The sequence below is a fragment of the Apus apus genome, chromosome 18 (assembly GCF_020740795.1).
Source record: "Apus apus isolate bApuApu2 chromosome 18, bApuApu2.pri.cur, whole genome shotgun sequence".
NCBI classification, from domain to species: Eukaryota; Metazoa; Chordata; class Aves; order Apodiformes; family Apodidae; genus Apus; species Apus apus.
The window spans coordinates 523674-535119 of record NC_067299.1 but is presented as its reverse complement, the minus strand read 5'-3'; the positions used below and the strand labels follow the sequence as shown (position 1 = coordinate 535119).

General features: G+C 55.5%; 1 protein-coding gene across 4 annotated transcripts in view; it reads left to right on the top strand.

The window, feature by feature from the left end:
* The first annotated feature begins 3961 nt into the window (after positions 1–3961).
* Positions 3962–11446, top strand: part of RAP1GAP2 (RAP1 GTPase activating protein 2) — a 51616-nt gene continuing 44131 nt past the window's right edge. For 2 of the 4 annotated variants that reach the window (XM_051635631.1, XM_051635629.1), the window contains exon 1: positions 6188–6231. The gene's annotated coding sequence lies outside the window, so the exon portion shown is untranslated. The other 2 variants (XM_051635635.1, XM_051635630.1) reach the window with 2 other exon arrangements.

The following is an 11446-nucleotide window of genomic DNA, read 5'->3' as shown; positions in this document are numbered from 1 at the left end:
CTTTTTTTTTTTTTTTTTTTTTTCCCAAAAGCTGGCTTTATTCTTTATATCTCATAGGGCTGCAAAACCATATGTGCACTGAAATAGGAGTGTGTCCATTCCCAGGCTTCGAGGACAGAAGAAGGGGTTCAGTCCCTCCTGCCCCACATCCACACATCCCAGTGCTGCTTCCCACCTGTGACCTCCCACAGCAGATGCAGGCACCTGAGACCCATCTCTCAGGACTGAGACTCTCTGCACTTGCAAGTGTGAAATTCAGCACGGCTCTGAGGTTCTACAGGGTGGGAATTTTATTATTTTATCTGCCCTTGTCTCCAAATCTGACCACGAGTGACATCAATCCCAGCAAAGCTGGTGCCTGATGGCTGCAGGCAGCTGATAATGGGGCCTCGCTGAGGGCTGAGCTCACTTGCTGCCTGGCTCATTAAAATATGATCAATTTCCCTTCTGAAACCCTGAGCAAGGCACAGCCTCTCCAGCTGATGTGCCAGAGCAAGGGGCAGCCAAGATGGAGGCACCAATGCCTGGCAGCTCTGTTGGGCCCTACAAGAGAGGAACTCTAGAGTTACCACTAATAGGTACTTACTTGAGTAATTAATGACATTTGATTTACATTAAGCTGTTGGGTGGTGAGTGCAACACCTGGATTTGCTGAGTTGTGAAATTAGGGTCTCAAAGACCAGAAAAGTTAGGATTTGGGTCCAGAAGGTTACTTATGAGAAACAGCTCTTAGTCTGACTTGAGGCTCCTTGAAATAATACCTAGGTATGCTCCTGGTTTGCTTCCTAAACACTCTGGGACGTCCATAGCCCAGCACGTTGCAGCTCCCAGGGCTTTGGAAGGGAAGCCCTGGCCTGGGCAGGTTTTAGCTTTGAATCAATGGGAGAATAATTTTCACTCCATGTGCCTGGATCTGGCACAGACAAGTTCTGCAGGGTTGTTTGTTTTCAGGAGTGGGGAAGGAGCAGTGAGAGAACCAGGGTTTGAGGGGGGACTCCAGCCCCCCAGCCTGTCCTGGGGACAGTGTGAGTATGGGGGGCTTGGGGAGGCTGGCTGCAGGAGCCCTTTTCCACGTCCATTCTGGTGAGGGTTTGTGGTAGTAAGTTCAGACTCCCTAAGCGTTTGAGAGGCTGGGAAAGGCACCTTTCCTTGGAGACTCCACCGGGATCCCGCTGGCTGGCAGAGGCTTCTCTCCCGCAGCGAGGGCTGCGGGGCAGGTCCTGTGCCCCCCAGCTCCGCTCGGCCCTTCTCGCCACCCCGGGGGACGCGCCGTTGCGTAAGGCTTTACGTAACGGCTCGGTGCGGTGACCCCCCCGCACCTGCCCGGGTTCCCCCTCGCCCCCCCCGGTGCCGGAGGAGGCGGGAGCGCGCAGGAGCGGGCGCAGCCGCCCCAGCCCCGCGGGACCGTGTCCAGGAGAACGCGCTGCGGAGCGGGGTTTGCCGGCGGGACCTGCAGCCCCCTCCCCGGCGGGACCCCCGGCGGGACCCCCGGCATGGCCTCGGGCAAGGCGGCGGGCGAGCGGCGCTGGGAGCTGGTGCGCTGGTGAGTGAGGGGCTCGGGGGCGGTCCTGTGCCTGGGGGGTCCCGCAGGGTCGGGGAGGGGGGACCTGGGCAAGCCGCCCGGTTTAAGAGAGGTAAGTTTGTAAGAGGGTGCCAGCTTTGGGGTGTGTGTGGGGGCCGCTCTGAGCCGCGGGGAGTCCTGGCTGCTGAGCCCGGTGAAGAGGGGAGTCCCGGCCGCGGGGGGAGGGCGGGGGGACCCGCCTCGCCCCGGCACCCCCGGGCGCTCCGAGGGCCGCGGCGTGGTCCCGGGGGTGGGGGATCCGGGAGAGCCCCGGGGAGGGCGGGAACGGGCGGCACAAGTCCCCGGGCAGGGAGAGGGCGGTGCGAGGCTGTGGCTGCTGCGAGGGGGATCTTTGACACCTGGGGTTTAGTGGAGGTGGCATATTTGGATCCTAAAGGAAGGTTCTGCTCCTGGGCAGTAGCTCTGCCTCACACCGGAGAAGGGGGAGGAGCAGCAGCGTCCCGGTCCCGGCAGATCTAGAACTGTAACGGCCTCTGGAGCATCCACGGGATTCTTGGGGCATCCCGGCTGTTGTGTGGGTGCAAAGGGTGCTGAGGTTGCTCTAGGTTCGGGACGGTTGGGATTTTTTTTTTCTCCGGTTGGGAAGGGGGTGAGGGCAGCGACCGGAGCAGCTGGGATGGGCTGACATTGGGAACAAGCTTTCTCTGTGTTTTTTTTTAATGTATTTTTAATTGTGCAGTTTGTGACGTCCAAAGCTTGTGACTTTTGAGCAGGGCTGCCGCGATGCCAGGCTGTGACTGGGGTGACTCCAGTGACAGCGTGATGTTGCTGATGTAAGGGCTGGGATGGGCCCAGGGCTTGTCCCGCATCCCGGCACCGGCCGGGGAGCAGAGCCAGGCTGGGCGCTGCAGCTCCCGGGAGAGGGTGGGATCCCTGCAAGCCTGGATGAACAGCCAGAGTGGAAATCGTCAGAGGGTTGCTCTAAGCTTGTGAATACTTTTGCTTCTTTTTTCCCCTCCTCAGCAGCCCTGGGCACTTTATTTTTCTTACACAGAGACCCAAACTGTTACAGTGGTTCTTGGCTCGGCCGTTCTGCCAAGGCTGCTGCCTCAGCCCCCTCATTCCTCCCCAAAAGACATTCTGGCTCGTCTGCCTCTACTTTATGCAATATTATCACGTGCAAGAGCCGCAGGGGAGCCCTGGAACTGCACTGTGCTTGGTTGCTTATACCAGGAAAATTAGCAGGTCAGTCTGTCCCAGGGACTCCAGCAGCCTTCTGGGTTTCCTTTTGCTGAGAGCAGGAAGTCCTGACCCCTGTGCTGTTACTGCTCCCAGCTTTGCAGGAACACACAGCCCTGGTCTGGGCCTGTTGGGGCAGGTGACAGCAGCCAAGGGCTTGTCAGGGCCGTGGGGTGGCTGCAGGGAGCTGGTGGCACAGCAGTGCATCCCCCTGGCCCCATGAGAGCCGTGGGACCGGATCCCTGTGGTAAGTGATGGGAAGACACAGCCTGGAGCACCCACATGCAGAGCAGAGCCCTGTGAACTGGGATCCATGGGTGCTGCAGCTGCATGTGTCTCTGTGTTGCCAACCAGTACAGGGGCTTTAAATAATTAATTGTTTTCTGATGAAATTCCAGTTCAGAAGAGGGTGTGTGAGGTACAGCTGGCTGTTGGGATGGAGGCAGGCAGCAGAACTGTGTTCTAGAAGATGGGAACAACTGTGGTTAATGGCTTTTTGCTTATGTTGACAGAGAACTTGTGTTTCTCTAATAAAAAAATAACCATTGATTAATCACTTGAGTATTATTTAATAAGCCTCAACATCTAGACTGACATTCAAAAACAACATTAGAGAGCATTAGTCTGGTCCTGGAGCTGGTGGGGAGCAGTCTGGCAGGAGCTGTGCTCCAGGGGGACAGTGCTGAGCTGGGTGCTGCACCTCTGCATCCAGGGCTTTACAGTGGAATGTCTCTTTAGAATTGTTTGCTCTTTGTTTTTCTGCATGTGGTGGTTATGGGTGCTTCTGGGTCTGGCCCTGGGGTCCCATGTCAGCAAGAGGCTGTACTGGGGCTCTGCAGATCCCTGGCCATAGGGTCCAGAGACCCCTGCAAGGCTCTACTGCTTGAGATGGGGACCCCTGCTGTGGTAGCAGGGGAACGCTGTCATCTTGCTGGGGAATGTCCTTGATGGGATGCTGTGTCCCAGCTGTGTGCCCATGGGAGCATCCACTGATGGGCAGGGAAGGACAGGGATGGGGACAGATGGGCTGTGGTGCCATTTTGCTGCTGCCACTGAGGAACACACCAGTGTTGGTGCTGTGGGGCTTGTGGCTTTGAGCAACACTGCTGAGCCAGCAGCTCCCCACATCCTGCAGCTCCATCTCCACAATCCTGCACTGATAAATATTTCAGTCTCTCTTGCTGTTATTTTTAGGTATGTGCGAGAAGGCCGGTTTCGGATCGAGGAGAGGACACTGACAGCATTCCAGTGGCTGTACTCGCCCCACCAGCACCGCATCGTCAGCAGGGCCGACCTGGGCTCCCCCAGCAGGTGAGGGGGGCAGTGGGGGTAGGACTGGGGGCTGCGAGGAGCACCAGCACATCCCCCTGCCACTGCTGCTAGCAACCTGCTCTGTCACAAGACCTCATGGTTTGGACATGGGTCTCCTGGGACTCTGCCTGTCTCTGGAGCCCTGTGGATATCAGAGTATCTTGGGATTTCCTTTCAGATAAGATTCCAGATACAGTGATTTCAGCCAGGAGCTGCAAACATTGTGTCAGCACCTCCTGGTTTAAAGCAATGAAAGGACAAATCACTGACTGCCTCCCCAAACTTCTGTTTTTAAAACCCCTGTGTGTTGGGGTGAGGTGCCCCACTGTCCTCGGTGTGAGCCATGGCATACACACCTGCTGTCACTGGCTGCTTCCCAAGGCAGCAACTCCTCTGCCTGCTGCTGGAGAAGCCTTTCCAGAAGCTGACATTACAATGCTGGTTCTTGGTTTTAACTATTTTTTGCAAATTGTTATCAAAGGCTGTGCAGATGTATATCATATGGCATGTGGAACTTAAATGTGTGTAACACAATAATGTTAAGTACTATTGGGGCTAATTACTCTGGAGTAATTGTATTTCCCAGTGGGTTGGGAATTTACCTGGAGAAGTCTGGTAGAGTGTGTGGGCCATCAGTGGGCAGCTATGAACAGTGCCTCCATCCCTCTTCTGGGCACAAAACCTTCCTGCAGGTTAGAGCTGGGACTGTGGCCCAGGGCAGCCAGAGAGCAAGGTCTGGCTCAGCTGATGGTGGTGAGCTGTCCCTGCTCAGGATGATGAGCTGCTGTGGGCCATGCTGGGCTCTTCCCTTCAGCAGCTGCTCCATCTTCCAACCCCTCACTGGTTGCTGGCACCAATGAAATGTCCTGCAGCCTCCTCCCTGGCATGTCACGGCCGTGTCACCCTCCCAGTACCAACGCTCATCTCAGCTGTGGCACATTGCTCTGGAGGCTTCAGCTAAAGGGCTTGTAGTGCCTTGGGTGGCATGCTGACACTGGGGTGTTCTGTGGCATTTCAGACTGTCACAGACTGTCTGTCACGTTAATTGGATCACTGTCTCTTTTGCACTTACTGCGTCCTCTTTGCATAATGGCAGTGACACAGCTGAGCCAGAGAGTGGCTTATCTGCTGCAGGGCTTAATGCAACAGGTGTAGTTTATGATTTTTTATTATTTATATACATGAATGTATTCACTGGGCCCTCTTGAGCAGCACTTTATAGAAGGATGAGAGCCTGGGTCCTGTTTCCTCCATGGAATGCAGCTTGTGATGATCTGGCTGAGCTCTGTGGTCCAGGCTCATCCTTTGGGCTCTGCCACGTGCTGTGGGGCCGGGGTAGATGCTCTGGGAGGTAAGAGGGATGTTGCCTTTCCTTGCAGTGCATCCAGATTTTGGCCCTGGAAGGTTTTGTTTTGTTTTGGTTTTGTCTGGTCCAGGCTGTGGCAGTCTTAAATTCAGCTGTAGCAGAGGGAGAGGCTCATGTGCAAGGGGTTTTGTACCATATTCTAGTTTGTGGTGTGGGTTTTTTTGTTTGTTTGTTTTTGTTTTTTCCCTCCCCACAAAACAGCCCCTTCACTCTAGAAGCCTCAGACAGGTTTACTGGCCAGGATTCTCTGTGTTTGCTGCTGGGCATTGCTCTGGTGAGGTGACCCGGGTCCACTGTGAGTAGCCCCTGCTGGGAGCGCAGCACATCCTGACGCCCCTGTTCTTCCCTTTGCCCACGGCCCAGCCCCACCTTCCCCAGACACCGCACCGGAGCAGCGCTTCGCCCTCTGTGCCCCGGGCAGCGCTGGGGGCACGGGGGGACCCGAGGATCTTAAAGGTCTTTTCCAAGTGAAATGAGTCCATGATCGACGTGGGTAAAGCGCAGGGGTGTGCGCGGGGCTGCAGGAGGCGGGTCTGCCCCGGCAGCCCCTCGCAAGCCCCCCCGTGCTGCCGGTGCCCCCCCTCTCCGCGGGCTGTGCCGTCCCCCCCCGCCCGGACCGCGGGTGCGCAGCGGCAGCGCAGGCTGAGGCTCCGGCTGCGCCCGCGCCCCGCGCTCCGCCCGGTGACGCCGGCGGCTCCGCACAGCGCGCAGCCGGGAGCCGCGCTGAGGGGCTGCAGCCGCGGCTCAGAGCGGGATCGCGGCAGCGGCGGGAACCGGAGCACAGCGAGCCCGGGTGAGGCGTTAGCAGCGGAGGTTTGTCCTTGGTTTTACCCTGGGTGGGCTGGTCGGGATGCGAGGCGGAGCGGGGAGAGGGGCTGCTGGAACGCGTCGCCCTCCTCGGCTGCTCTCTTTGCACTGAAACGCGGTGGCTCCTGCGGGCGTGTGGGGAAGGGTTGGGGGGCTTGGGGGCAGGGAGACGGGGATCGTGCCCCAGTGTGACCGATGCGGTGGCTGCCAGTGCTTATGGTAAATACTGAAAATTCAAAGGAGGCAACTTCAAAAGGTCTTTTCAGACCTCTGCTTTGGTGGCGTTGGGGGGCTCGGGGGGTTCGTGACGCTCGTACTGGCTCTGAGAGGCTCCGGCAGGGCTGCGAGGGGTTTGCAGTCCTGCCTTCACACGGTGCCTCCTTTGGTGAGAACCTTCATGTTTTCTGCGTTTGACAGAAACAGGGCAAAGGAGGAGATGGTTCTGAGCCTCTCTGCACCCAGCGCCCTGTGTGCGGGGCAGCCCTCTCCCCTTCCCTCTGCGAGCGAGATACCCGCTATCTCTGCCAGAGAAGCAGCGTAATGTCTGATCGCAAGACAGGGCAGATAATTTTAATTTATTTTTTTAACGCCGCTCATCTCTGCGGGCAGATCTCCAGTGTAACCCGGTCGGTGTGAGCTCGGTGGAGCTGATCCGGGTTGCTCGAGTGTGTCACCTGCATCCCTGGTGGACACGGGGGGGGGGGGGGGGAGATGGATCCTGCCAGGTACTGCCTTATTTCCCCATCTTCTGCACGCTCGAGGCTCTGCTGTTCTAAAACTGCTTCTTGTTTTAGTAGCAGAAGGGACATAATATCTGTCCGCACGGCACGATTTAGTGAGGGTTGGAAACCTGCCAAGGAGTCTAAATTCAGATTCAACAAGAAGCGTGATTCCAGCCAGCAGGCTCCCTCTCTGCGCACACCAGGTTTCACAGATGTTTTGTTCTTCCTCTCTTGCTGATTTCTCCCAAAGTTCAGCTCATAATAACCATAACAGCAAAAGTGCTTTTTTTCTTTGCTAATATTTGTTTTATCATCCTTTCTTCCTCTTCATCCCCAAGTGTGTCTGTGTGGTAGCAGGGTCCTGGGGGCTGCTCAGAGGGTCCCTCTGCTGCTGTTTGTGTACCTGAAGTCAGATGCTCTGGTTGTCGTTAGCAGCTGCTGTGGAAACAGGAACAGGACTTCAGTAGCAACAGGAGGAAGAGACATTTTTTCCAGGAGCTAAAAACAGCTCATTCTCCTCAGACCTCTTTCCAATTTCGTGGGGGTAGATGAATCTCTCCTTAGTGTTAACAGCTGCCTCCAAGTTGGATGCCAAACCAGAAAGAGCTGCTTCTTGATGCTGATTTGAACCTAGCCCAGCTCTTTCAAAAACCACCCAAAATGGTGGAAAATACAGGTGATATTGGCAAGATGAAAAGCTTGAGTCCAAACCCTGCCTGTCTTGTTTACAGTGTTTAAATGGAAGCATGTTCAAGTTGGGCCTTGAATTTGAGCCCTGACTGCTGCCTAAATCTAATCCTGTGCCAGCACATCTTGGCTTCAGGCAGTTGCTGCTTGGCCATCTGCTGCAGGAGGGCTGGGGAGCTGGGCAGGCTGTGGGGAGAAGCCCCCAGGAGAGGAGTGTGTGAGGGCACCCACTGGTTCACCAAGCCCAACTCCCTGCTGCTGCAGGCACCATCTCCTTTAATGTCTTCATAAACGTGCTGAGTGTCACTTGAGTGTTTTTCCCTTGTGTTGTTAGGAAACCATTTCAGAGACTGTTTGTATTAAAGATTAGAAACTTCCTAATTTCCAGCCAAAGCATGTTCAGGTCTATCTCATAGCCATGCTTTCCTCCCACTCCCACATTTGCCAGCCCTGTTTTTTCAGTTTAAACAGTTCATTTTCTGTCTTGCCACAATTTTTCCATAAGCTGTGTTTGCACGTCCCCCCTGCCCCCCCGTGTTTGCTGTGTGATCTGGGCCAAGTGCTCTCTGGTGTTTCTGGTCCAGCTTTGTGCCAGTCCCAGCCTTTTCTGCAGCTACAGGAGCCCCTGGTCTGTGGGGTAGGTGGGCAGTAGATCCCCTCCCCAGGTCTTTAGGTGACTGGATATGTGGGTGAGAGCCAGCAAGAACAGGGGTCTGTTGGGTTTTGCCCCAGTGCACCCTTCTTCCACCAGCCCCTGCAGTGCCTGGGCAAAGGGATGCTGAGCTGGTGCAGCTCCCAGCAGCAGGGGACTGGGGGACAGGAGCAGGATGCACCATGGGTGTGCAGGTAGCCATGGTGACAGTGCCCACAGCAGGGCTGGGTGGGAGGGGGTGTGCTGGGGCAGCCCTGCCTGGGGTCCAGCTGTCCCTGGAGCATCCCCAGCCAGGCATGCCATGTGTGTTCATGGGGATGTGCAGGGAAACCTTCCTGCCAGATCCTTGAGGGGGCACAGTGTGTGCACATGGGGTTCTGCTTCTTGTCCCAGGAGTCCTCCCCTGCTCTGAACTTGCATAGGAAGGGACATGGTTGGAAGAGGTGAGGAAAACAGACATAGCAAATCTATGTGCTTGAAGAGGCACTTCTCCAGGGAATTTTCTTCTCTTGCCAGCAAGACAGAGCTCTAAAATGGGGGGACTTAAGAAAGCAAGCAACTCTGTACATTAAATTCATAACAGGCTGATATGAATTTAAAGAGCCTGGGAGTCTGTGTGATGACTTTCTGTGTGTGGCGCTGTGATCAGACGAGGTCTGTGTCCTCTGCAGCGAAGAGCTGGGTCATGTGTGCTGGGAGAAACCAGCAGCTCATGTGTGTCAGGCTGGGTGCCCAGGGACCATCTGCGTGTCCAAACTGTGAATGCTGGCGAGGTTCTTGGTGCCACAGGGTGCTCAGCAAGACCAGTCACCCCAGGAGGCCCAGAGGTAGCAGCTGGGGACCCAGAGGGTTGTGTCTGACTGCCCAGACACTTTGTGCTGAGCTCGCTCGCAGGGATGGGGAGTCACATGCTCGGTGCAGCAGGAGAGCAGGGTTGGCTCCTGAATGGGCAGCCTGGCCCCGGCTTTCCTCCCCTCCCTGGGGAGTTTCCCAAGCGGGCTGTGGATAAGCACCAAGGCCCCTGCAAGGAGCAGCTCTGACACTGGGAGAGGTACCTGATGGTTTCTGGAAGCTCTCCTTGTCTTTACTGTGCTTTGGCTGAAGCTCACCTTGGGTGACAACAGCCACCCCCCTTTCCAGTGTGGTGGTGGGGGGAGCCCTGTGGCAGCTGATCTGTGCTGCAGACCTGTTGGCTGTTGGGCAGTAACAGCCTCCCTTCAGAGCAGGCTGGGTTTTGTGGGATGCTGCAGTTTAAGGCATTTGAGTTTTCACTCCAGCAGTACCATAAAGGGGAGAAAATACTGTTAAAAATATTCTATGCAGTGAGTCAGAATTAAATTCAGACATTGTTTTCCTTTGCTTTGTATGTTGAGGCTGATGATATACACAGCCTGTTCTTCCTGCCAGGACAAAATCTAATATTTCTGGGTGCCCACAACCTTCCTTAGAATCATAATAGAAAGATGAATACCCTCCGCGTGCTGCATGCAATATTAAAGCACTAATGATGCAATCAGTCTCTCTTAGCCCCAGTAACAAAGGAAGGAATTACACTGCCCTTCCTGGGCATAATTCTGCTCTGCGGTGTGGGCTCTGCCTGCTGGGCGTGATGGAGCCGGAGAAACGTGGGCACTGCTCCCCCCACTGCTCCCGCCGGGGGCTGCAGGGTAGATGCTGCATCCCAGGGAGCTGCAGGTGCCTGGGGCTCCAGGACAGTCTGGTTTTATCAAGGGGCTTGTTGCCAGCCTGGCTGCCCGCCCTGGTGGGCTGGGGCTGCTCACCAGAGCTGGGAACACAGCGGGGTAGGTGAGGGTGATGGGTGTGGCAGAGCCCTGGGAAATGCTCATTTTCCCCAGCGCAATTGGTACCAAGGAGGCATCCTCCCCCAGCCCTTTGTTTCTTAATTTTGGCTGATCAGTTGTGATCTGGCTCTGCCTGCTTGAAGGGAGGAGAGTTGCTTTTTTTTTTTTTTTTCATTTTTGAGGCCAGCTGTGTGAAATGCCCTGGGGAGGGGGAAAAGAGAAGTGAGAAATGTCATTGCAGGCAAACTGTTCCTGGACATGCTCCTGTGCTAGTGAGGTGATGCTGGGAAGGTGCAGGTGTGATGCCCTGGAGAAGAGGAAGCTGAGGATTTCTAGGGGCTTGGAGTTGGGTCCTTGGGGCATTTTTAACTTTTGTCTAGTACACATGCTGTTAGTCACTTGTATCAGTGGTGGTCAACACGGTCCTTGGAGGAAAGGATGGAGACTGAGGACAGCTCTGCTGCTGCCAGGTGAGGTAGGCTCCATGAGGGAGCTGCCTCCCGCCACTCCTGGGCAGCAGGAATGGAGACAACTCGCTATGGCTGTGTCAAGGCCCTGACCTTCTGGGCTCTGAAATCCAGGGGGAGGTATGAGAGTCCCTCTCTGTGCTTTAGTTGAACTGTCACACCAGTGGGGCATGACGTGATGCTGACCTGATAGCACTTACCTCTGGTGAGAGGGAGCCCAGCCCTGCTGCATGGCCCCTGCTGCTTCCACATCACCTCCAGCAGCCCTGAGCTGGCAAGTTCACCTAAGGACTGAGGTGGCAGAGCAAGATGCAGTAGTTGGTGCTTCCAGTGCTGCGAGAGTAGCTGTTTAGATGAAGAGCTGGCTGCTTCCTGGAGCTCTCCATGTTGTTCCTGGATGATGCTGGCTGTAGGTTGAAGCTTCCCAGGGCTGCTGGGGGTCCCTGCATCCACCCCTCTGCATGTGGGGCTGCACCCAGGCTCTGCCATGCAGGGAAGCTCTCTGCTTTTATTTCCAGGAATGTTAAGCCTGAACAGCTCAGTAGAGCTGGGCAGAAATCAACTGGTGTGAGTGTAAGACAGACATGACCTGGAGGAAGATGAAGGGTGAGGGTAACATCACACTGCTGTGGATGCAGAGCTGTAACATGAAACAAGTGGCTGGCTAGAAACAAGTGTGCTCCAAGGAAATGTCTGCTCCAAACATTTCATGGAACCTTAATTATGGCTTTCAAGCCTGCAGCATGAAATAATGTCCTTAGGAGCTTTAAAATGCAGATATGGCTGTGGGCAGAAAAGTAGGAGTTGAAATAGCTGGATTCCAATCCAAGTTTTTTTTCCCTGGAGTTGAGGGATTGCTCTCTCCAGCTCC